The sequence below is a fragment of the Bactrocera dorsalis genome, chromosome 6 (assembly GCF_023373825.1).
Source record: "Bactrocera dorsalis isolate Fly_Bdor chromosome 6, ASM2337382v1, whole genome shotgun sequence".
Taxonomy (NCBI): Eukaryota; Metazoa; Arthropoda; class Insecta; order Diptera; family Tephritidae; genus Bactrocera; species Bactrocera dorsalis.
The window spans coordinates 28,093,455-28,121,046 of NC_064308.1; the positions used below are offsets into that span (position 1 = coordinate 28,093,455).

The 27,592-nt window shown below is 38.1% G+C and overlaps 1 protein-coding gene and 1 pseudogene across 1 annotated transcript in view; one reads left to right on the forward strand and one right to left on the reverse strand.

Annotated features, from left to right (window-relative positions):
* LOC105224889 (ankyrin-3) overlaps positions 1-27,592 on the forward strand; it is a 610,175-nt gene that overhangs the window by 391,610 nt on the left and 190,973 nt on the right. The window lies entirely within an intron of this gene.
* Positions 19,898-25,749, reverse strand: LOC125779718 (uncharacterized; annotated as a pseudogene).

Below are 27,592 nucleotides of genomic sequence, written 5' to 3' on the forward strand. Positions count from 1 at the left end.
AATTTACCCATTTAGCAACGTTACACGGCGGAAATCAGCTAGTTCTCCGACTCCTAAGGACAGAATTCTGGATACCCAAAGCAAAGATGCTGATTAAAACAATCATTCATCAATGCAAAACGTGCATCATACACAACAAGGCTCAACAAACCCAAATAATGGCAGCTCTTCCAAATGAACGAACCATCCTAACCCGGCCGTTTGCTAACACTGGTATCGATTTCGCTGGACCCTATGACATCAAAAACTACACTGGGAGAGCATGTCTAATCACCAAAGGATATATATGTGTATTTGTATGCTTCTCAACTAAAGCAATACATCTCGAACCCGTTAGCGATCTCACTACACAAGCCTTCCTAACAGCATTCTCTCGTTTCTTCTCGAGGCGTGGATGCCCCGCCAATCTTTATTCCGACAACGGAACAAACTTTATAGGAGCTTCACAGTTGCTAGTTAAAGATCGGCGTGAATTCTTACATACACTTCGAACTCAAATTGCATCTCTCCATAGCCATCAAAATATCTCATGGCACTTCAACCCACCAGGAGCTCCACATATGGGTGGATTATGGGAAGCAGGCGTAAAAAGTCTAAAAACCCACCTAAAAAAGATCGCAAAACTACAAAAATTCACGTTCGAAGAATTTGCTACCCTATTGACCCGCATTGAAAGCTATTTAAACTCTCGACCCATAAGCCCCATAAGTGATGACTCAACAAGCTTGGAACCTCTAACTCCAGGACACTTCCTTATAGGTACCCCATTGCTAACCCCTGCCGAACCTAATTTAGAGGATGCAAATTTAAGCATCGTTAACAGATGGCAGAAACTAAAAATACTCTACCAGCACATTTGCAAGAGATGGAAAGAAGAGTACCTCAAGGAACTACACAAGCGATATAAATGGAAATACCCACATCGTAATGTTGAAGTTAACGACTTAGTCGTTATAAGAAACGACAATACTTCACCCAACGAATGGAAGCTCGGTCGAATCCAAAAGGTCTTCCCCGGCTTAGACCATAAAACACGAGTGGTTGAAATCCGAACTGCTCAAGGCACAGTAACCCGCCCCATCACAAAAATTGTGATATTAAATACAGAATAACATACAAGTTTTCTCTTCTTTTTTAGTGAAATGGCCCCAACAATCACCAACTCACCCAAACCTCGTTCTATGAGCCCAACAATCACCAACTCACCCAAACCTCGTCGCATGAGCTCAGCAATTAGCATCCGGTCCCGTAGCGCAACCCGTAGCATTACACCGATTTCGGAAGACGAAACGATGTCCCGACGCATTCAACGTTTCAAGTCGACCCTTCCCACTATTCGTGAAGAAAAGGAATGTGATGATCGCACAACACGGAAAACGATCTCACATCGAAGAAAACACACATCATCCCGTCATGTCGCTTGCGGAATATGCAAGAAAGACCACCGTCAAGTGACTTGCGCTACGTACTCGGCATATAACATAAACAAAAAATACGAAGCAGTAATCAAATACAACTACTGCGTTAATTGCTTAGCCAGGTCGCACAAGACAGGAGGATGCACCAGCAAAAATAGATGTTCCGTTTGTCATGGGAAACATCATTCATCCCTACACGGACATCCGAGGCTATACCCGACCAACGATGCCAATGTTGTGGAGAAACATCCACTTGCAATAGAGACCCGACTACCATCCTTACTGGCTAAGCAGACCCTAGTACCCACATTGAAGATACGATTAAGATGCGATGGTGAATGGCATAAAGTTCGAGCCATTTTAAACCCTACCCTCAAAATCACGAATATAGCAGCTGAACTCGTCAAACACTTAAAACTGCCAATTACATACCTCAACACGTATCGTATTTGTAGCATACAAATCAGCTCAAATAATGACACAAAGTTTTCTCTGGAATGTAACGCAGTTATCACCCACAAGCTACCCAAAAAACCCTATGAGCGAGATCTAAGCGACGATGTGCAAATGCGCTTTGAACACTTAGTTCTCGCTGACCCTCAATTCCACAGCAACAGGGAGATAACGTTGGAGATTGGAGCAGATGTGTACCCTCAAATCATCAGAAATGGACTATTCAAACCCGATAATGGTACGGTGGTAGCGCAGAATACAGCATTTGGCAGGACCCTTACTGGCACCATCTAACCATAAGTATATTGCTGATAAATACTCAAAAAAAATCTCAATTTTTTCAATACCCAATCAGTTACCCTACTCAATTATTTCGCAGATTCTGCAAGGTGGCCGGGATGTTTAATCCAAACAAATACTCCTCTGCATTACTCCCACAAATTACAAAAAGTAATAGAGGCGTAATGTAGAGGAGTATAAACCGCCCCAACTTCACGCAACAGGCGAAAAAGGAGGAATGAAGGAGACGATTTTCCCGCGCTTTCACCAAAAAGGTATTATTATCCCGCCAACATACAGAAGCGAACACAAATGAAATTAAGCGAATCACAAGTGAAACGATATACAAGTGAAGTACACAGTGAATACAGAAAAACACAAGTGAACACTAAGAAAAACAAAATTCACAGAAATTAAGCAAGTGGACAATTATTACATCAATTTAATATTAAAAACCCAAGCAGATACAGCGGTGACAATCCCTATTCAAGTGGACAAACACTGGAGAAACCACCAAATCGGCACATTCGATAAACAACAACAACTCAGGATTTAAAGCAGCAGCAGGTTACAATCATTTAATAAATTAACATAGATTTACATATTTATATCTACAAATAACACATTTAACCATCATTGGTTGCACACATTCACACACCCATATATTTATAATTATATTAAACTCAATTAAACTCGAACATTTATAACGTTAAAACTAAAACGAAATATCTTTTAATAAAACGCAATCGGCCCCATACGTCGACATACCCCGACATCTACTTTTAATAATATTTTCAACTTCTTTATTTGTTGTTGGTTGGATTTCACCCACGTATTGCGATTCTTCCAGCTGTGGTAGAGTACCATTGAACGCAAAAGGACTAAATGTTTTAGTTAGTTTCTCTGAGAAAACTTTCGCTATTTCTTCGTCGCTTCTGGCCCAGGATCCGTTTGGCTTTCTGACGGGTGCATTCGACAATATTGGTTTCCTATCATTTTTTATAGCTTTCCAAAGGGAATAATCCGTATGTTTGTTTGGCGTTAATTTCTCAATATAATTATAAATATTTTGATTTGTAAATAACTTTATTTTGTTGCTGAGAATCTTAGTTAAATTGTTTAGTTCTGTTTTATACTGAGGAAATCGCGTGATTTGCCATTTTTTACGTAGTTTTCTCTTTTTCTTTATGAGTTCCAAAATATCGGAAGGATATTTAGTATAAAAGTTTTTTTGTTTAGGAACAGGAGTACTTTTTCAAGCCGATTCTTGAATAGTTTTCGTAAATGTATGAACGTCATCTTCTAATATTTCTTTAGTGGTTATATTTACTTTACAATCAATATTTTTGTCGAGCATAACTTTGAAATACTCCCAGTCCGTATGTCTATTAGAGAGATAAGGTGGTATGTCGATTTCTTGTAGATGGCCATTTAAGATTAGATATACTGGCGAGTGGTCAGAATTTAAGTCCAAGCCATTTTCCATGGTAATGAATTTCTTAGATATTTGTCGAATGATGAAAAAGTCAATCAGGTCAGGTAGCTTTCGTGTGTCGGAAGGCCAGTAAGTCGGCTTGCCAGTAGACATAAAGTCGCATCCAGTAGCCATAGCAGCTTTAAATAGCTCTCTTCCCTTCGGTGTCGTAACTCTTGAACCCCATTGTGAGTGCTTTGCGTTAAAGTCACCACCCATGATGAATTTTCCATGGTGTTTTAGTATAAGTTCCTTGTACAAGTCCATTTTGATATTGTGTCTAGGTGGGCTATATATCGCGGTAATACATATTCTTCCGAAGCTAGATTCAACCGATATGGTCGTGGTTTGGAATTCTGGGACACTTATATTAATTTCTTCGTAGTGGGGAATATTTTCTCTGATAATTATGGCACTCCCCCCTCTCGCATTGTTATTTGGGTGGTTTGAGCAATATGTCTTGTAGTTTTTGAATTTAACGAATGTTTCATTAGTAAAATGGGTTTCTGATATAAGACAAATATCAATTTTTTCTACATGGAGTAATGCCTCTAATTCTTTTCTTCGTTTGAACAAGCCATTTGCATTCCAGGTCATAATTTTTATCGGTTTCATGTTTGCGCTTTACTTACACTTTGCTGTCGCTCTAGTTTAGATAGACGTTCGTGGGTAAGTTTACCTTGCTCTTCTAGCTTATTAAGCTTATCGAGAATTATCGAGAAATTATAGGTAATATCACTAATGGAATTTGAATTTGTATCGTTTGCAGACGTATGTTGTTGAATTTGACCTTTGGTTATGCTGGCATATGAGGGTTTTCCAGATTGCTGACTTACGTTAGTAACTTCCTTCTGAGGAGCAGTAGAACCGGTTGCACTTAAGCGTTTTGGTTGTTGGTGATGCTCTTTATTTTTCTCTGTCGCGTTTTTAATTTTTTGAAGTTCTTTTGCCACTTCACATCCCCTATAGTTCGCAGGGTGATTCTGATTGCAGTTGCAACATTTTGGCGGTAGTTCGGCAGGTTTTGTGCAACTTAGAGTTGTATGATTTCCGGCGCACTTTACACACCTTGGTGGTTTACAACAGTAATTTCTGGTGTGACCGAATGCCTGACAGGACTTACACTGCGGTACCAGATTCGATGGCTTAATGGGTTCGAGTTTGACGACAGAGTTTAAAATATGTTTGATTTCATAAATTTTCTTTATGTTCTCTGTGGATTCGAAGCATAAGATAAACATATTTAATGGTTTTTTTGTTTTGTATTGAAGTTTATTTATGACTTTTGTAACTTTAAAACCCTGCCTTTGAAGATCCGAGACAATGCTTTCCGGCTCACATGAGTGATGAAGGTCTTTAACCATTACGCGTATATCCCGCGATTGCTTGTCCTCGTACGAGTACCAGGAAATTTTCGATTCGTTTAATTTACTTGTAAGTATTCTATAATCTGAACTGTCAGAAAGGTTTATTTTACATGAACTTTGGCCAATGAGCTTAAGTGTGTAAGAATTTTTAACTTCTGCGTTTATTAAAGAACGCATTAAGGGTTGATTAAAATTTTCTGATATTATGATTGGCGGAGGGCGATGAATTACTTTTATATCTTTTTTATCTTTTGTTGTATTATCCGGACTCGGAGACTTCAGCGTTACATCCGGTGAAGAATTCGCTTTGCGTTTCTTAGTTTCCCTACTTTTTTTCTTTTTTAATAACCAATTTGTTTCATTTTCAAGCTCTTCTTCGTCTGTTTCGGCTACAAAAGTCGATTTTGGTGAAGAAGAAGGCGTTTCATTGGTGTATTTGATTAGCGATTTTCTTAAATTTTCATTTTGGATTTTAAGTGTCGCATTTTCATTTTTTAGCTCATTGTTCAATGCTTCTATTTTTTTGATACGTTCGAGTAACATACCTAATTGGTTACGTGGTGATCCCCCACCAGGAGGCGGGGTTTGTATGTCCATTACGATCTAATGGAAATGCGGTTACGTTACGTGATATAAACTGCCTTATCCACTGCTTTACCGACTGTGAAGATAATGCAGTGTCCCTGGCCACCTACAACTCTGCGTAAACAGCTGGTTTGCCGTGTGACAGGAACAGCTGATAACTACATATTTATATCTACAAATAACACATTTAACCATCATTGGTTGCACACATACACACACCCATATACATATTTATAATTATATTAGACTCAATTAAACTCAAACATTTATAACGTTAAAACTAAAACGAAATATCTTTTAATTAAACGCAATCGGCCCCATACGTCGACATACCCCGACATCTACTTTTAATAATATTTTCAACTTCTTTATTTGTTGTTGGTTGGATTTCACCCACGTATTGCGATTCTTCCAGCTGTGGTAGAGTACCATTGAACGCAAAAGGACTAAATGTTTTAATTAGTTTCTCTGAGAAAACTTTCGCTATTTCTTCGTCGCTTCTGGCCCAGGATCCGTTTGGCTTTCTGACGGGTGCATTCGACAATATTGGTTTTCTATTTTTTTGATACGTTCGAGTAACATACCTAATTGGTTACGTGGTGATCCCCCACCAGGAGGCGGGGTTTGTATGTCCATTACGATCTAATGGAAATGCGGTTACGTTACGTGATATAAACTGCCTTATCCACTGCTTTACCGACTGTGAAGATAATGCAGTGTCCCTGGCCACCTACAACTCTGCGTAAACAGCTGGTTTGCCGTGTGACAGGAACAGCTGATAACTACTTCAGGCGTGCGAAGGAGAATCGTAGCGGTGGAACTGATTGAGTGCTTTTTATTTTGTTATTTTTATTTTTTTGTTATTGTTTTAAATTTTTATGATTTTGTGTTAAATTATTTATGGTTTTCAAACTATAAATCAAATTGTTAATGTACCCGTGATGTCAACGATGTCGAGGACCTCAGGCGAATCTGTCTGCAAATTTTCACAGCCTGGATTACGCGTTAATTAAGGTAATTTAAGGAGCACACCCAACTGTTGACCGTACACTTTGACCGTACACTTTAATAATCAATCTGTGTTAATGAGTGGCCTTATTGTTTCGAATAGGATGTTTCCGATGGCGAAATTTATAAAGTGACGCATTTTTTGGCCAAAGAGTATGATAACTCGTTTCAATGGGAATTTTGCTTCTTCAGAAACGATTTGATTTTTGCAACAGTTTAAACACTTTTCTGTCATTTCAATTGAGTAGGTCAACGGACTTTCGCTGTAAATCGTTGTAGCGTCTGACTGTATCTCGTTTTGTAAGGCGTTTACATTTTGCCGTGATAGAGCATCCGCCACATAATTTTCTTTGCCTGGTTTGTAGAACACTTTTGCGTTGTATTCATCACAAAAGACGCCAAAAGTAAGGGGTTGGTGATAGGTGAAAATAAATATTTCTCTTTCTCCATAGAGGTAATTTTGCAATTTACCTAGAGCCTAGATAATAGTTAACAATTGTGTTCATTGTTGTAATCATTCGTGGCATAGTGTGTCTCGCTTTTCTTTAGGGTGCGCGTAATCATGGGAATGAGGCTGCCTCTTAGGACAAGACTGCACCAATGTCATCTATGGAAGCGTCAGTAGTTAGATCAAAGGGCTGCTTGAAATCTGGGCACATAAGATATTCCTTCAGTCCTTCGAAAACATTACGTTGAGCTTCGTCAAACTCAATCGAGATCTATTTTGCACATATGCTTGCTAACCATTACTTCTTTGAGAATGTTGGTTAAGGGCCTTGCTATTGCTGCGAAGTCTTCAATAAACCCCTTATAGTACCTAGCTAAATCCAGAAACATTGTAGAAACCTACAAGTAACAAATCCTATCATTTTCACCAATACATACACAAGCGAAAGCTTATAGAATGACAGAAATTACATTAAGAATGCCATAGAATGAGGGAGACTCAGGGCAAACGACCAGGCAGTTCATTAGGGTTTCCTAAACATTCTACTACTAAATCGGCCAAATGCCTTGAAAAAGGCAAGAGTGTGTTGCCGTGTTATGCTTTACAATTTTACTTACTTAAATTATACTTTAAGTACGTTTTTGTTAAATCATCAAATATATTTCGATTATTAAAATTCATAAAGATTAAATTTACCTAGTTTTGATTAAAACTTTATTTATTGTATCAACAAATTGGTAAATTTTTTCCATTTTATTAAAAATATTTGAAGAATATATCTATTTTTGTTTAAATTATTACAAATAGTTTTGTTTAGTATTGTATATACGACGTGTGTTCAAAAGGTATCGCGAATTTTGTGTTTTTTCAAAAATTATTTATTTATTCATGAATATTTATTTTTTCCCCTTCAAAGTAATCACCATGAGATATTATACACTTGTGCCAACGGTTTTTCCAATCTTCGAAGCACTTCAAAAAATCATTTTTTTTATCTTCTTCAGTTTCTCCTTCGATGCCGTCTTTATCTCGTCAAGAGAAGCTTAACGTCGTCCTTTCCTGGGCCTGTTCAGTTGGGGGAACAAGGAAAAGTCACAGGGGGCCAGATCTGGGGAATACGGTGGCTGCGGCATCATTAGTGTGTTGTTTTTGACCAAAAAGTCGCGCACAAGCAACGATGTGTGAGCAGGGACGTTATCATGGTGCAAAAGCCAATTTTTGTTCTTCCACAAATCCGGGCGTTTCTGGCGGATTGCTTCGCGTAAATTGCGCATAGCTTGCAGGTAATATTTCTTATTGAGAGTTCTTCCCTGTGGCAAGAACTCATGATTCACCACGCCCCTGCAATTGAAGAAAACTGTCAGTTACGATTCGCGATACTTTTTGAACACACCTCCGGGAAACCTAACACCCAAAAAATATCGGTAACGCGCCTATACTGCAACCTCCCTACTATTTTTAATTCCTTTTATTTAAACCTCTGTACCAAAAAATCAACTATTTCGATCAGGTGATCTCAGCTGTTGACGACCATATGATTCTTTTGTTACTTGTATGTTTCTCCAATGCCCAGAAACGAGCGCAGGCTGAACAAATTTTTCGGCCAACTTTGTGTTTCATAAATAAAAAGTCAAACGGCTACCGTAGTTTTAACCATCCATGCTTATGAGGAAATAAATAACACGATCAAAAAATTGCATTCTAGTTGATCACACGAACTACATGTCAAAATTTATGAAAATTAAAACCCTTGTCGTGGGTGGCAAGCAACTTGCTATTCAATATCGCTTAAAATTCTTAGGAATGTTCACGAAATTAATGATGTAGTACTATACATTTATTATCATTTAATTCCATTAATGTAACGAAATATTCAAATTCCCTATAATTGCATAACTTTACTGGAAAAATTGAAATCAGGACTACGCTCAAGTTCGAAAAGTGAGAGTTCGTGTAGGTGAGTACAATGTGAAAGCAATTTTCTATTCAAATCGTGAGGCAATTTGACGACTAAGTTGAAGCATTTGAACATACCCTGCAAGACGGTTATCTTTTATAGCAAACGTGTAAGCGACTTGTTATTGTTCACTTTTGCTTTCGTCAAAATATTTGTTACTTTTGAGTGGGAAAAAAGTAACACTTATAGGCTAGCCAGTGAACAACGCAGAATCGTGGGTCGTGTCAGCTGGCATGACCTATCTTATGGGCACGCAATGTAACTGAACAGTGAAAAACGCTACTCCCTTCTCTCTGGCGTGACGATGACGTGAAAATCCGCGACATTTGGATTTTGCCGCCGCAAACGTCGCAGCTGATTGCTCTCTCACAACGCAGGGTTGCCAATATCGATATACTGCAGTAATTATCAACTTTTATAAATTCAATCTGTTCAATATGTTTGAAATTTTCTTAAAATAACTCAAAATCAGAGTCGAATGCTATTATTTATAAATATATAAACTATTTTTAATAGTTTGTTTTCAGTTTTGATATTTTCCCTGCAAGACGGAGGTAACAGATTGCCCAAACACATTCAAACATTTTCAGCTGTTCACTAACACTGTTACATTTTGTGCGATTTTCAATTGCATGGGAGAATACGTAAGTAAGATAGAGAACAACTAACGACATTCTAAACATATTGTAATGTTAACTAGCTAGAATAGGAGAGACGAATACTCAATTTTTCAAAAAGAAGAAAACGAAAAGCGCAGTTTCAAGAATGATAAAAACCAAGGTAGAGGAGGAGTAAAGTCACTATCAGCTGATGTTATGTAAACAAAGGCACAGCTGAGAGGTGCCACTGTAGAAACGCCAAGTGTAGTCCGGGGTTGAGTTTCTATTTGAATCCAAGATGGCCGACTTTTAACCGGAAAATGGTTGCATTGTGTTATTTTCTTATAATTTATGTAAAAGTTGTCCCAAAAATATTGGTTATATGTAAAAGTTTAATATATTTTCAAAAGAAAATCGTTTTATTTTAATATATATTTTTAAAGATGAGAACAATATGAGCAAATACATGAAAAATTAAGTTTTTTATTTATGCCTCTTTTTAACTGTGGTAAGTCAATAAATGTTCACCACAGAAAAATGTTACGAACAAATAAGCAACCATGCCGAATAGTGGGGTCTAGATTATGCTCATTCACAGCCATATTTACATTTTTGCCATCGTAACGAAGGTTTTTGCAAAGACAATTTGTTTTAGTTTATTTCATGGTTAAATCCTTTGCGATGTTTTATTTAGTTATTTTAATCTATAAAAAGTGTTTACAATTTTCATGGGACGATAAACATCAGATCGGCTGCGATTTTATTCCAATAAAAGTACGAAATAACCAAACATGGCCACGTTAATATTGCTGCGTAATGGGTCTGGTGCTGTTACAACTTTATGATTTAAGAGATAGTCAAATGTAGTTATCAAATTAGTTGGCCGTGAATTCGAGACAAAATTTTAAATTCAATGGCGTTCTCGTGTAAGAGATCGCATTGCTGGGTAAGCTAAAATTAAACTTTATATCAAAAGATTTACCATGTATTTTTTAAATTCTTTATAGAATCAGCAAAGGAGCTGGTGTAGAACGCTAGTCCCAAACCAATGAGCTTTGTGCTTGAGGGTGGAAGCAACTTTTTGAAGAGCAAATACTACGGTGAGCACATTCGGATGTTGCATAAACTATTGTAAATTGCGCTTAGAATCCCGGTACTGCTGGTCAGGTTTATCAGACTGTTGGGTAGGTTTTGAGCAAAATTGAATTTACATACTTTCTAATAGCTAAACACCCACCTTGCAGGCCAAAGCGTTACCAGTTGAGCGAATTAATTGACTGGTTTCATCGTGTTATGCGCAAAGATGAAAAATGGTGGGGATACCGTCATTGAGACATGTGTTGTGATCCTACCTTCTTATTGAAAACCAAGTTCACGAATGTATTACCGATGTCGTTCCCTCCAACATACCGTGGTTGAAGAATTTTGGTGTACAATCAATGGAAGAGCAAGTACCATGAGAATTATGATCATATCGTGCTGCGCAATATTATGATGCCGAATTGGGGAGTGGGGGGAACCAGCTCCACCAAAACCGATAGAACATCGGGATGAACTACGCAAATAATAAACAACACTCATCAAATGAAAGTTGGCAGCGTTGGTGACTAAGCAGCAATTTGAAAAAGAAACATTTGCATCTACGCGAATTACAATTCGTCTTTACATCTAGTGAATTATGGTCGATTATGAATGGTGTGGAAGTTGATATTTAAACTTAAAAAAACAAATAAATGTAATTTGGCTAGTATTGATATTTAAACTTTAAAAAACAAATAAATGTAATTTGGCTAATAATGAGCCGCTATTAAAAGTTAAGGAATTTGAGTTGTATTTTTAATTGGGCCAAACAAGTTATTATCGATTTGAATAACTTCAAACGGAATATATTTCGAACAATCATTTATTTTTTTAAATACTATGGCGGTATCGCTACTGAGCATGGCAAAATAGTGTTGCGTCAGCTAATTTAAACTATTTTTACTACTATATAGATATTGCAAATTCAAAAAATAATTTCTTTAAGAATCCTTTTTATTTAAAAACTTAGCTTAGAACTAAAAAATAGTGTGGTAAATCTGTTGGGATAATCAAACACTCCATTTGGGAATGAGTAGGATTCCTGATCGCCGGCGTATAGCTAAATTCTGACATTTAAAACGTGTACGTAGTTTGTGATTACAAAAACTTATAATTAAAATATAGAAAACATGGCTATTATAATTATCTCTTGATTTATCTCACAATAAAAAATGTGTTTTACTGTTCAGACGAATTGTTATGGTACGTAATATAAAATTTTTCACAATAGTTATCTCTTATGGTCCACTCAAAAATTGAAAATAGTATTTATAAATGTACAAATATAGTACTATAAATTTATAATTTAATATTATAGCATTTTCGCTTTCTGCAACCCGTTTTAACCTCTCGCCACCCTTATTCACCAGAGGTGGCCATGATGTTGTTGTTGTAAAAGTACACTTGAGGGGTAGCTTAAGTACTGTGAATGGCTCTTTTTCTATAGTGAATGGGACTTTCCCTACTCCTCTATACCATGATAAAAACAAAGATTGCGCAGTGACGAGTTCAAATTTTGTTCGTTGTTCGTTGTATTGCAGGCATACAAAATCATGAATATCATCAAAAGTTAACATCAATATAAGTGAATATTAATAAAAGATATTAATATAAGTGAATATTTTATAGTGAACATTTACCTACATATTCATTTAACTGAATTTTCATTGTATTAATTTTGTCTCGTTGCTGTGTTTGTTTCAACCATTTATGTAAATAAAAAGATTGAATATTTTGTAACCAAGTATCAATACCCTAAATGTGTATTTATTGTCTTATTTAATTTTCTTTTTTTACTATACATGTGTTCAAAAAAATATATTTATGTTTTTCAGATATAACCCAAAAGCTGGATGCCATTAAGAGCCGTCTCACTGCAATTTAAAAGTCCCTAACAAACAAAGTAAGTAACGCAGTATTACATTACCAATTTAAAACAGAAGTTAATTTTTATATATTAATTTTCTAGATGCCAGAAAAGGCCGAGATGCAGACGCATGCCGCGTCATAGCGGCAAAGACAAACATTTCAATTAGCCGCATCACCGGTGACTTGGAGGATGAGCATTACGTGGAGCTCGAGTCGAAATTGCCTATGTCATCGGAAGAGAACGGGTGCTTCGGGGACAAACAGTCACAAATGAAAATGGATATTAGTTTTAAGTTGTAAATATTAGTTTTAAGTTTGACATATTAGTTTTAAGTTGTAAATATTAGTTCTAAGTTGTATATATTAGTTCTAAGTTGAAGTCTCTAAATTTAGTTTTACAAATATGCTTTTTTAACTAATAACTTTTATACTGAAGTAAACTTAATCTTATGTTTAAGTAAATATGATTTTATTTATATATTATTATTTATAAGAATTGAATTTGCTAGAAGAAACAAATGGGTAACAGATAATCTTGTTACTGCTTGTTCTTCCTAACATGCTTATATGTTAAAGGTAACAAACTGATAACCAAAATAATAACACTAACAGATATTCGGGTAACAAATACTTTTTGTTATCCATAACACATGGGTAAGCTAAGCGCTAACAAAATAATTTGTTACCCGTAACATACTGTGAAGAGATTTGCTAACAAATGTGTGTATTCTCTTAGAACAAGGCAGCATGCGATATTTGCCATTGGTTAGAGCGAGATAACCATTGAACATCAAATAGCTATGTGTTACTTTTTTCCCACTCTCTGAACAAAAGTAACAAATATTTTAACGAATGCAAAAGTGAACAATAACAATTCGCTTACACGTTTGCTAACAGCTACCCGTCTTGCAGGGTTATATTGAAAAAAAAATGTAATTGAAAACAAAGATGTGCTCAAAACTATATATGCGTATTGGGCAATGGCAACATTGTTCAAATGAAAACAAAGCAAAGATGGCTGATTTCTGCGTTTTTACTACGTTTTTGACTTTTTGCCGATAAGGAAGGAAAAGGAAGGAAGGGAGTAGCGTTTTTCACTGGCTAGCCCTTTAGCTTTGAAGTTCAATGGTTATCTCGCTCTTACCAAAGGTAAATATCGCATGCTGCCTTATTCTAACAGAAAACATACATTTGTTAGCAAATCTCTTATATATATTACGGGTAACAAATTCTTTTGTTAGCGTATAGCTTACATATGTGTTATGGATAACAAAAAGTATTTGTTACCCGAATATCTGTTAGTGTTATTTTTTTCGTTATCAGTTTGTTACCTTTAGCATATAAGCATGTTAGCAGGAACAAGTAGTAACAAGCATATCTGCTACCCATTTTCTCCTCCCAGCAAAATCAATTATTTTAAATAAAATTCAGTTTTTTTTTATTATTTCGCTTTATTTAATAATAAAATCAAATATTTACTTTAACTAATAATTTGCCTAGAGTTATTACATTCGGCAGAAAAATTGTACAAGATTAAGTTTATTTCAGTATAAAAATTATAATTTTAAGAATTCATATTTGTAAAAGTAAAATTAGAAATTCTGTTAAAGGCATCCGTATAGCTGTACTGCCTCAAAACTACCCGGCGGAGTCGCTAAAATCGGAGGAGCTTACCGTACTCTAGGACCTCCTCATGGAAGAGGTATTCAAAGGAGATTAATATGCGGCGTCCTTCCTGGGGGTGGAGTTCAGAGGATCTATGTATGCTGCAAGCGGACTGCATGGACGAGACGTCCGCTAACTGGCTGCGGGAGTTCGTTCCAAAGCTGGGAGGCTGGAAGGGCCCTGTCCTCTGCGCGAGGAGAACGGATGATTTGCCAATCATTCATAATATGACAATGTTCCTCTCCCGATGCGGTGACAAACCCTATAAGTTCGCCCTAGGTCTGGTGAAAAATCAGAACCGGGGCCTCAGCATTTCGTTCTGGAGCGTCGTCGGCAGCAAATTGGAGGAAATTAGAGACATGAAAGGTTGGAGATTGTACTTGGACATTGACAACGAGTCGTACAAGTACGTCCAGGCAGCGAGCTTCCGCCTGCACTACAGGTTCAGCACGGTGGTCATACGGCCCCACAAGCCTGCAACCACCGGGAGCAAGGAAGCTGCTATGCCTACGACTCGCCAAAGCAGGGGCATCGAAAAACAGGCAGTGACTGTGGCAGCCCCACAAGTAGTAGCAACGCAGGTGGGCGAGGTGACGGATTAGTCCGGCGGAAGCAGGAATGGGCAGGCAGTGCCAGCGGCGGCCACTGACGTTCCTGATGTCGGCCACTGCGGGCAGAGAGCAGAGCTACCTTCCACGCAGGAAATCCTTGATGGGTTAGAAGACCCAATGGATGGCAGCGCGAAGGACGGCGGGAATGTTGTCAGGAATAACATTGAATTCTTCTGCATTTCCAAGTTTCTGACGCAGGATCTGGTGGCAGAGCAACCCAGGGACTTCGAAGGCAAGGACTTTGTCCGGGCTTCAGCATACTTCCCAGGAGAGGCATCTACGGCCAGACTGATAATAGTGTTTCAGGCCCAGGACTGGAGATTAAGCTATCTGAGCTGGACGGGTCTGTTATTAACGCTTATCATGGCAGTTGCCCCCTGAAAGTGCCCACAGACAGACTAAACTGTCCCTGGTGGTCAAAGAAACTACCAGTTCTCCTGAAAAACCTACTTTGCCTGTTTAACAAAGCGAAACGTACGCGGGTCTGGGCAGAACACAGGAGCTATCTCACCTTATACAATAAGGAGAATAGGTTTGCAAAGCAGGGAAGCCTCAGGAGATTCTGCGAAGACCAATGTCTACCCGGGATCGAACACAAGCCATCCCGCGAGGATTGGAGTATCGCCAAACAGCTGTTTACGGCGGACTCGATCAGGTGGGCGATGGCCTCGTCCCCGGGAGCGGATGGCATCTTTCCGGCGCTGTTACAACAAGGGGAGCAGTTGTTACTGCCACACTTGCTTCGGCTGCTGAGAAAGAGCTTCGCAATGGCGTACATCCCCGAAGCATGGAGGACAGCGAAGGTGATCTCTATACCCAAGGTAGGAAGGAAAGACTACTCGTTCGAGAAATCTTTCAGACCAATCCTACTAAAAACCATGAAGAAGATCGTGGATCAGGAAATAAGAATGAAAGCGCTGAAGAGATCACCACTGCATGCGGCTCAGCATGCTTACAGAGCGGGTAGATCCACCACTACTGCTCTGTACCAGCTGACCTCCGAGATAGAGAGTTCACTGGAGCATGGGGAGGTCATGCTTTGCACGTTCTTGGACATCGAAGGTGCCTTTGATAACACTTCTCATAAGAGTGTAGCACTGGAGAAAAGGAATGTGGCAGCACAGATGCGCAGATGGATAGAAGCCGTACTGCGCACCAGGGTTGCTGAGACCACAGTAGGTGATAAAAGGATTTGTCTCGGCACAACAAGAGGCTGCCCATAAGGGGGTGAGTTATCCCCCCTGCTATGGAGTCTAGTCGTAGACGACCTGCTAGCTCTGCTGAAGGACAATGGGATCCGCTGCCAAGGGTATGCAGACGGCATTGTAATTATGGCCAAAGGCAAATATGAGGACACTCTCTTTGATTTAATCCAAAGTGGTCTAAACCTAGCAAAGGGGTGATGTTTAGAGGTTGAACTAAATATCAATCCCTTCAAGACGACCGTAATCCCGTCTACGAGACGCAGGTTACAACAGTCCAACGGCAGCACTGGAAGTTCTGCTTGAACTTACTCCGCTTCATTTGGGTATTGGTCAGGTAGCCAAACACACCCTTCTGCAAATACCGGCTGAAGAGTGTCGAAAAGGCAAGATAGTCTCGTCCCAGAGGACGAAAAAGATTAGTGGCAATACCATTGGCCCTCCTCCCGAGGGACAGCGCTACCACAATGGTTAACTTCAGTTTAAGATCACTCTCGGCAGTAAAGACGAATGGAACGACTCCAACCTCGAGCTGATGTTGAGGAACAGCACTTTGAGGTAGTACACCGATGGCTCGAAAATATCGGAGGGAATCAGCGCAGGGATTGTGAGCTAACGCACTAAGCTCTCCATACCCATCGGAGAGTTCCCGAGCATTTTCCAGGCAGAAGTTTTTGCCATAAGCCGGTGTTTAGAAACAAGCCTCCATCGCAACTATCGCAATGAGCGAATAGCCATTCTCAGAAATAGTCAAGCGGCGCCAAAAGCGATCTCCTCCTACGAGATAAAATCGCTACTAGTGCAGGAGTGCAGGGAAAGGCTGAGCAGCCTTGCGGAACGGAACCAGGTACACCTTATCTGGGTGCCTGGTCACAGAGGTATAGCGGGTAACGAGCTGTCGGACGAGCTTGCCCGCTCTGCAGCCTCCACCAAGATTATAGCACCCGAACCCTTTGCGGGGTTGGCTCCTCATACCATGAAGGAGCTGCTCCGCAAGGAAGAAGGAGTGGGCAGGGAGGAGCATTGGCAACAAACTCATGGTATGAGACATGCCAAGTTGCTAATGGGAGGCAACAACTTCAGAAGGTTCAAAGCTGTAATAAACCTCCCCAGGAATAAGCTCAGGCTAATAGTCGCATGGTACACTGACATTAGATTCCGCATAGAATTCCTTTATGCTTTGGCGGCCTTCGGCCCCGCTTCAAACAAATAATCCTCGGTCGGACCAACACCTCGGCGTGCTCAGTTCTTTTGCGTTGAACTCCTTTTTGCGTTGGTGGCCTTCGGCCGCGCTTCAAACAAATAACTCTCAGTCGGACCAATACCTCGGCGTGCTCAGTTCTTTTGCGTTGAACTCCTTTTTGCGTTGATGGCCTTCGGCCGCGCTTCAAACAAATAACCCTCAGTCGGACCAACACCTGGCGGTGCTTTTTTGCGTTGAACTCTTTTTTTCCCGATCCAACACCGGGATTTATCAAGATAATGAGAATTCTGAGACATTTTACATTACTCATCATACGATAATGAATTTAGTTATGACGTCATAATCTTTCTTTTTTCTTATTTTTATTTAATTACAAAATATGTAACACAAATTTTTTTGCTTGTTTACAACCACTTTCTTATTTTATGAATAAATGGATTTTAACTAATTGATTTGATATGGAATTAAAGTTATTTTTGCACTTTTTAATATAAAATAAATTATTAGAAACGAATTAGTGTAGTGTTAGTAGGTATAAAAGTATAAACTATAAGTGTAAAATGCATTAAAAATCGGAGAAACACTCATTTTAAATAGTTGATTTTTTGAACTTTAAATGCAAATATCTCAAAAACCATAAGTTAGCGGCAACTATATGTATATATATTCTTGATCTGGATGACCTCCTCTATCCGCACATACCTCGAAATCCGGGGATGCAAATGCAGCATCTATAACAACTATTTGAATTAAATATACACTACAGTCACCGACTAAACCTCGTACTGAGCAGTTGAGTTAGCGTCTTTCTCTGAGTTTACAGCTATTCATATAGCTCTCTTTTGGTGTTTTTTTTTTGCACACCGGTCTGCTTACTTAAGTAACGCGATTAATACTTATTTTAAGTGAGAAATATAATCCAATACTTAAATAAGTGTATTATAATTTTTCCACTATGCCCCCGGTGGGCTTCCAGTTCGGGGACAACAGGTTTGCTGCGCTTGCCCAAGGTCCCCAACCAAAACGTAAAAAAATCGTATCAAAAACTGCAAGATGCTTTTCCTGACTTACCGCCAATAAAAAGTGATGACTCAAAGTATATAGTGATTAAATCCGATGAGAATACTACACCGCTTTCGAAGGTTTCTTGTTTTCGTGTTTACAATGCCTTATTTACCGTGAGCAAAGATATAAACAAAATTAGTGAATTATGCGACGGCAGCCTATTACTGCTAGTGAAAAATAAGCAAGTAGCAGAAAAGTTTATAAAAACGAAATGTCTTCAACATTGGCGCTGTTAGCGCTAGCTATCATCGACAACTTAATTGTAACAAAGGCACCATTTATGCACCGTTCTTAAACGATGTGCCTGAAAGCGAAATAATGGAAGGACTCAGTTCTTACGAAGTTTCCGCTGTTTATAAGATCACTCGCAAAGTTGAAGGTGTTATAAAGCCTACTGGTGCTATGCTAATATCATTCAACAGTTATTCCCTTCCAAACAAAATAAACATCGCATGGAGGAGCTTCAAGCAAAAGAGGAATCCTCTGAAACCACCACACCAACAAAAATTTCAGCCATCAACAATTCCACAAAATCTAAAAATACTCATAGAACCGCCGACAATGACTTGCCTACTACATCAAAACAAAACGCAGAGGTCACCTCTGCACCCAACTCATCATTAAAATCTTTAACTAGCAAAAATCACTCATCGAACGCCAACAATAAGCATATTTCCATCAACAAGCCTACATCGATCAGTTCTGACTACAACAACGTCTCACATTCAGCTAAAAATAACAGCGACAACTGTACCTAACAAGACTCTTTCTTAAATCCCAAACTTTTCAGTCCAACAACAGCCTCTTTCATTTCTAATTTAAACAACTCCTTAAACTCGCTTAATAAATATACTGACTTCAAAAATACTACTACCAACACTACTGTGCAATCTAATCCACCTAATCACGAAAATCTCTTTCCAACAACAAGCATTTCCAACGATAATCAATACTCTACTGAACATACTGAACAAATAGAAATTGACTCTGAATAAATACGCTTAGCTTTTACTCTCTTTTGAACTAGTACTCAATTGGTGACACTCAGCTTCAACTGACTGCTCATACGCGTTGAAATTCTAGCTCTCTTCTGTTTCCCTTTTTCTTTTCTTCCTACATAGATCTTATGATTCAAATATTACAATGGAATTTAAACGGCTACACTAATAATTACAATGAGCTTCAATTATTAATACAAGATCATACCCCAGCTATTATACTCTTAAATGAAACTCACATCTCTTTCAACTTGTTGGCTTTTACTCCTAAGCAGTACATTGGCATTTTTCACAATCTTCCACATACATATTAGCACAAGTAAAAGAGGCATTGCGACTCTCATTAGAAGAGATATTCCACACAAAATTAATGCCATTCAATCCAACTTGCTGCCTATGTCGATCGAAATTATCTTAGTTAAAAAAATCACCATTATCTGCACCTATATTGCACCAGACGAACAACTTACCAGTACAGACATCCTGCAATTAATCAACCAAGCTTCTACTCCTTTAATTTTCGCTGGTGATTTTAATGCATGGAGTCCACTATGGGGCTCCCCAATAGCCAACAAGAGGGGCAAATGCATTGAAGATGCTTTACTTTCCTCTAACTTAATATGTTTGAATAATGGATCCGCGACGCACTTTTCCACTCACTCCACTTTTTCCCATGTAGATCTTACAATGTGCACCGACACACTTGTCACAGAGTGCGAATGGAGTATACTCGATCACCTGCATGGAAGCGATCACTTCCCCATTGTACTAAAATTGCACCTAGGTTCAACAACTAAAAACCACAAAATAAATAAGGTATTCAAAACTGATTACGCTGATTGGGAGAAGTTCCAGACACATTGCGAGATAAATAGCAATAATACCCCAATATCTGACAACCCTAACCAAGAAAGTGCGAGTTTAACAAAAATTATTCGTTCAGCAGCGAATGTTAGCATTCCTCATACAAAGCCAACAGCAAGTTCAAAGAGTGTTCCTTGGTGGAATAAAGAAATCGAATTGCGGGCAAAAAAACAGACAGCTTGGCATGAGTACAAACGGGCTCGAACACTAGTCAACTTAATATCTTTCAAAAAAGCCAATGCTCTTTTCCGTCGTTCCGCGAAACAGGCCAAGCGTAAATGTTTTCAGGATTTCACAAGCAAAATAAATCCTTCGTCTAGTCCTAAGTTAATATGGAACGCTTTAAAAAAACTTTCTGGAGTGCCTAGAAATCTAACCATTCAATGCGTAAAGGGGCCAACAGGTTTGGTAACCAATCCATCCGAAATTTCCGAGTTATTTGCAAACCACTATTCTGAAGCAAGCTCAGATATTTCATTCAGCACTCAGTTTCAAACCTCAAAACCACCACACTGTCCGACACTTCCTACTCTGTCTCCCCTCTTTCTTTTTCTGCTAGACAAATAGAAACCAGCATTTCACTGTCTGAATTCGAGTTCGTTGCATCTACCGTTAAGGGTAAGTCGCCGGGGCAAGATAAAATTTCTTATCCAATTATCAGACATATGCCGAAAAGTCTCAAGCTCCGATTGGTAAAGCTTTATAAAAAAATTTTCAATACTGGTGTCTACCCCCAATTTTGGAAAACGTCCTGTGTTATACCAATACTTAAAAAAAACAAATCCTCCGATGAACTTGCTAACTCTAGGCCGATTTCCCTCCTTCCATGTATGGGCAAAATTTTGGAAAAGATCGTGGCAAACCGCTTGATGTGGTATGCTCAGCGAAACAAGTTCATATCACCGAATCAAGTCGCCTACAAAAAAGGTCAAGGCACGTTAGACGCTTTAATCCAACTTGACTACTTCATTACTAACGCTTTGTCCAGCAAAAACCACGTGTCCATACTATCTCTGGACTTCCACAGAGCTTTCGACAAAATTGGAGCCCATATTATTATTCGACAACTTAGAAAATGGAAAATAGGCCAGAATATGATACGTTTTATTACCAACTTTCTCACAAACAGAAAACTCAAAGTCAACGTAAATGGTTTTCTTTCTTCAACACTCCCACTTTCTAATGGTACGCCGCAAGGCTCATCTCTTTCAGCCTTCCTTTTTATCATTGCTTTCGATGATACTAGGGATGATAAAAAATTACAAAGGAGTTGAGCACCAGATCTATGCTGACGATGTCCTAATCTACACAAAAGTCTCTGACGTTAATTTAGCGCAATCCTTATTTACTAATATACTCGCCAGAATTGAGACTTGGTCACTGGAGTCTGGTGCTTCACTTTCTTTAGACAAAACACATATCCTTCATGTATGTAGGAAGCAAAATTGCAACGGTATTTCACTTACCCACAACCAAACTAACATCGAATGTAAAACACAGCTGAAATTACTCGGATTAATTTTTGACTCTAAGTATAACTTTAATGCTCACTGTAAATATGTCAGAAACTCGTTAATGACACGATTAAATATTGTTAAATATCTCTCGTCTAAGCATTCATTTATTCATCCGAACACACTAGTCAATGTTGTCAGAGCTTTGCTAACTTCAAAAATAGATTATGGGCTCCCCATCTATGGCAATTGCTCCAAAAGCAGTATCAACCTTTTAAATGCACCATACCATTGCGCAATACGGCGAAGTCTCCAGGCGTTTCCAACCTCGCCAATAAAAACGATAATGGCTGAATCTGGTTTACCAACTATTCAAAATAAAATTATAGATTCTTCGCTCCAAATTCTTGCGAAAACGGTTGAGAACACCAACCCATTACTAAATACAACTATCACCCATGCCACGAAAAAAAGAAAAATTCCAAGAATACAATCGGCTATTTCGAGATGCTTAAGTTTCGCTGAAGAAAATAATATTTTACGTAACGCAACATGCAAATTCACCACACGACATCCTCCCTGGCTGATCAATGATAAAATCCTACAGAATGAGCTTATGTTTTTGTCCAAGCAAAACACACCAAACGAAGTCTTTCAACAAACCTTTGCTGAACTGGAATCTAATTATACAAATAATGGCTGGAAGCTATTGTTTACAGATGGCTCCAAGTCCATCGATGCCACTTTGTTAGCAGTTGTCACTGCCACAGGAGAAATTATTTGCAATTGGCTTCTCCCCTCAACGAGCTCTGTATTTACCGCTGAAGGATCTGCTATCCTTCACGCAGTTAATCACGCAAAAAAGGCTAAAGAAAAGTTCCTCATCTATACAGACAGCAAATCGTGTATGTCTGCAATAACGTCTCCTTCCAATCGCAATCCCATAATAGAAGTTATCAGGGACGCGGTCATTGGTGCCCCTCAGAAAATCCAAGTAATGTGAATCCCTGGCCATGCTGGTTATTTCAGGCAACCACTTTGCAGACCTCGCTGCGAAAAATGTAGCCAAGACTCCTGCCTTAACATACTATGCCTCATCCAAGCAAGACATTTCTAACCTTATTAAGCACAAAAGGCATCAAAAAACTCAAGCGAATGGAAAACATTTAAACATCACTACGCGGACATAAACCCAGCCAGAAATCGAATAATCTACTCGTCAACAGTTCCAACTAGCGCAATGAAGACATATACTCGATTAAGGATTGGACACACTATCATAACACACGCCCACTTACTATCGGGTAAAAGCCCATCCATTTGCCCCCTTTGCGAGGACACCGCTTCTATCAAACACTTACTCACACTCTGTCCGATGCTTCACTCAACAGCCCACAACTCTGGCAACATTGATCTCATAAAACTACATACTAAGTGAACCTTCAGAAAAAAACGTTATGATTGTTTATAGATTCTTCAAAACCAACGATTTGTTAAAATATATTTAAGCAACTTACATCTTTACTAACCCTTAGCAAATAGAACTTTTTACCTAGTTATAATTACAAGGCGGCTGAAGGCCTCGTAGCCAGTGCTGCGTGTATGTATTTATATAATAAAACTCCTTTTGTTATATGAATTATTATAAATAAATAAATAAATAAATAAATATACACTAGGGCGGGTCGATTTAAAAATCGCTCATTGCTCTGTGAAAATCGTATTCTAGGGATCAAAATAAGGAACTTTGCGGAAGGAACCATACCTCTAAAACGAATTTTGATGTCCCCCAATTTGGGTCGAACTTTTGGGTAGGGGCAAATTTTGAAAAATCTCACTTTGACCCATTTAGAGTGCTCCAATCGAGTCCAAATGTATGACCGACCCCCACTAACTTTGGACGGCCGATCCACCCATGCCAGTGGCACACCCCCTGGAACTCCCCTGGAGGGTTCCCCATACAATCATTTCAAAAAATCACCATTTTTAGCCTTTACATGAAAAAATCATCTAAATGGCTATGGTATTTATAATAATATCTATTTTTTCTCTTAAGAAATTTATTTAGTCAGAACATATGTAAATGAAAAAATTAATTTAAGTGAGTTGTAGAAAAGAAACTAAAAAAAATTATTGTTTGAATTCTTTTTTACTTTCAAGTCTGGGCAATTTCGCACGGCTCTCTAATATCGTCGCCATAACAGCCTCTACATTTTCCGGTATTTCAACATGTCGTTCCGTTCCTTGTATGTGTGATGGAATTTTGGGATCATTAAACGGTGGATCATCTTGATTTAAATATTCTTTCAATGTATCGTACGGAATGATTCGCGTGAATGGTGGTTCAAATACGATATTTATATCATTCAAATTGATCATTTCCGTATAACTTGTGCAATTAAAGTTTATATCTGGTTTTTTTATAAATTCTAAGTTCCATTGGCTCGTCAACATCGGTTCGATAGCGTAGAATTTTCTTGATGGCACAGTCTCGCTTTTCTTTCCTATCATCAAACAACATTGATAACAAGATGAATTATCTTTAATTACTTGATTGACAATTTTGCGTAAACGAGGTTCTAGAAATCGCGACCAACCAATGAACTTGAAAAATAATGCACTGCCGTACACGACAGAGCTGTAATACTTGATATTGAAGTACATTGGCACATAACATTTAATTATAAATTCAACCAGAATTCCTAAATTTGCATCTGAATTTTCCGTTGTCACATATAATCGCAATAATCTAGCGGCCTTGGTGAGCCACCGAGAATGTACAATTTTCCCTGGTTTGATGTTAGCCAGATCCACCGGACCCACGCCGCTAGAAATTGCATGGGCCATGTCATATAAGTACTTCGAATCGGTGGAAAATTCTTTTTTTTTCTGGAGCAGGGGGCATATTTTGCAACTCAATTTTCTGGAAGTCATCCACCACCTAAAAATATATAATGGGAAAATAATTAAAAATGGTTGACAATTATAATAAATGAGTGATAGCAATAACTTACCGGAAGAGTTTCACAAGTTTCGATTTGACGGCTCAGTTTTCCGGTTGCCGATCTTGGTCCAGTGCTGATAGATTTATCCAAAGCTTCAAACAAATGCCGAAGCGGAAGTTCGTTGAAGTGTTGAAGGCAAACAAACCAATGCAATGGTCTTTTTAACAGCAATTCGAATCGTCGTATAATTCCACCGTGTGGGCCAGTGTTTGTTGGCTCACCGTCAGTGCATATTCCAATTAATGTATCCAGTGATATATTTTTATTGTTGAAAAAACCATTTCATTTGGTTGTTTTGTATTCAGCGGTTTCATGTTCCAGTCTTACGTAACCAATCAATTCAGAATTGGGTTCTCTCAAAATAACAAGATGAGCTTCTTTTACCATCCTAGTATGATACTTCTCATCAATTTTATCTATCGTTAAAGTATCATCTTTTCTGCCATCGAATGAAAACGCTAACAAATTGGTATCATCTAACCGTTTGCGAAGTACTTCTTGTCTGCATTTCTCTTTTTCTCTGCGAACTTTCGATTTATCCATGATGAGAGGTTTCCCATGCTTATCTTTAATTTTAAAATCTTGCAAAAGAGCGGTTCCCAATGCTGATGCTACTCTGTCAGGCACACCAAATCTGTCACATACGAAGGCAAAGTTAAAACAATCGTATCTCTCTGTGTATTGTGAACTTGTGCTTCTATCCATATCTTCTTGAACCGGTGGCGGTGCGTATGTTGAATCATCGGAATCTGGGTATGTTGGCATTGATGACATAGACGTTGCTCCTTGCTCTTCAGTTTCCATCATAAATGCATTCATTGTTAGTCTTCTCTGATTATGTTGATCGTGCATGAACTCTTTGAGGCGTTCGGGAACCCAGCCGCATGCACATGGAGCTGCCTTCAAATCGCATTTACATGTTCCAATGTAAAAAATTGTTTCCAGAGATTTTACATACTCTGTAAATTGTTGGGTGTTGTTTCTGCTCTTGATTTTCTCTTGATACTTGTCAAGCAATTTATTCAATTTATTACATACACTTTTTTCAGCATTATTTCCATACCAAGTTTTTCCCAAATTCCAGTCAACTTATCTTGTACTTGAATAGTGAATGATTTATGGGAAAACTTTTTTTGTTCTGTTTTAGCACGTTCGCTTAAGTAAAAATAATATCTCAAGATATCCAGATGGGTTGGTAAATTAAGATCAGTCAAATCAGTAGACACACCAAAAACAGTAACATCATGCTTGGGTATATGACTCATTGGGTTTTCGATAGTTGTTGATGTAGTTGCTTCATCTTGCGGTGTAGAGGATGGTGGATTCATTGTAAACTTTTTGATTTGGAATGGTCATTTACCTATTATTTTTTTTGAAATACCATAGTGGTTATTGCTTTAGTTCTCCTCACTTTCAGAGGTAATAAGAATGAAATGGTAATTTCAATTTCAAAATTTGCCCCTACCCAAAAGTTCGACCCAAATTGGGGGACATCAGAATTCGTTTCAGAGGTATGGTTCCTTCGGCAAAGTTTCTTATTTTAATCCCTAGAATATGATTTTAATAGAGCAATGGGCGATTTTTTTGCCTCCCCACAAATCGACCCAGCCTAATATACACTATTTAACTTTAATAATTTAAAACTAACTCCCTGTAATTCGCAATATATTTTAACTCTCCAAATGATTTTTGTGACATTAAAATTTTTAATTATACACACAACATTCAAATCACAATGCTTACCTTTTTCTCCTTGTTAAGCCCTTTCGTTTTCTATATATAAAAGAAATTAAATATATATATATAATAGAAATTATTTATAAAATATTAAATTATCAAGTAACGAACTTACCTCTTTGAAATCCAAAATTAACTGCGCTTTTCGTTTTCTCTTTTTTTGAAAAATTGGGTATTCGTCTTTCCTATTCTAGCAAGTTAACATTACAATAGGGGTATTCAGACCAGCCTTGTTAATTTGTTAGTCGTTATTCGGTAGTTTTTTACATGTATTTTGTTTTTGTAAAATTAACTATCGTTCTACCGAGTAACGAACTATCCATCTGGCAAGCTTGATAATTGTTTCGTTACTCGGTAATATCTCGTCAGCTGTTCTCCTACTCCTCTGTACATCAATTTAAAGTACTTACCGGTAAAAAAGTTGATCTGCTCCACATAATTTTCAATTAAATTAAAATGAGGCATTTCTACTCTTTAATAAAATTGAATCAGCTGTTTCGGAATAAAATTTACCATACTACAGAGTTAGACCAAAAAGTATGTTCACAGTTAAGCCTTTTAACGAAGTATCAACTAACGAATTACCAAATTAACAGGCTTCGGTCTGAATACCCCTATGTTTAGAATGTCAAAAGTTCTTCTCTCTCTTATAGAGCCCATACACGACACACAAGTGTGTTCGATCTATGTGAATTCGTTTCGCCCATACACGACACGACACACAAATCCATTTTGCGTTCGTACTTCACACAGTTAACATCTGCGACAGGCAAGCGGAAAATTTCTTGGAATTTATAAGTGTATGAAAAAAAAATAAACGAAAGAAAAATACGAAAAAAAAAAGGATTTAGGTAGCGGTTTGGTTGAGTAAATTGTGCGACAGGCAAGCGGAAAATTTTGTTGCACTTGGAATTTATATGTGCATAAAAACATAAACAAAAGAAAAATACAAAAAAAGGATTTGGGTAGCGGATTGGTTAAGTAAAAGGAATAATCGCTCTCATGTACATTTGTTAAAAGATATGGAAATTAGTAGTGCAAAAGATTTGACAAACTTTTTGCGAATAGATGCAACTATTTATGGAATGCTTCTAAGCAGAATAACTCCTGCAATACAGGAGAAAAACACTGTAATACGCGATGCAATTACGCCAAATGAGAGGTTATCTGCAACGTTAAGGTTTCTTGCTTCTGGACAAACCTACGAAGATTTAAAATTCTTAACAAATATTTCAGCCCAATGCCTTGGA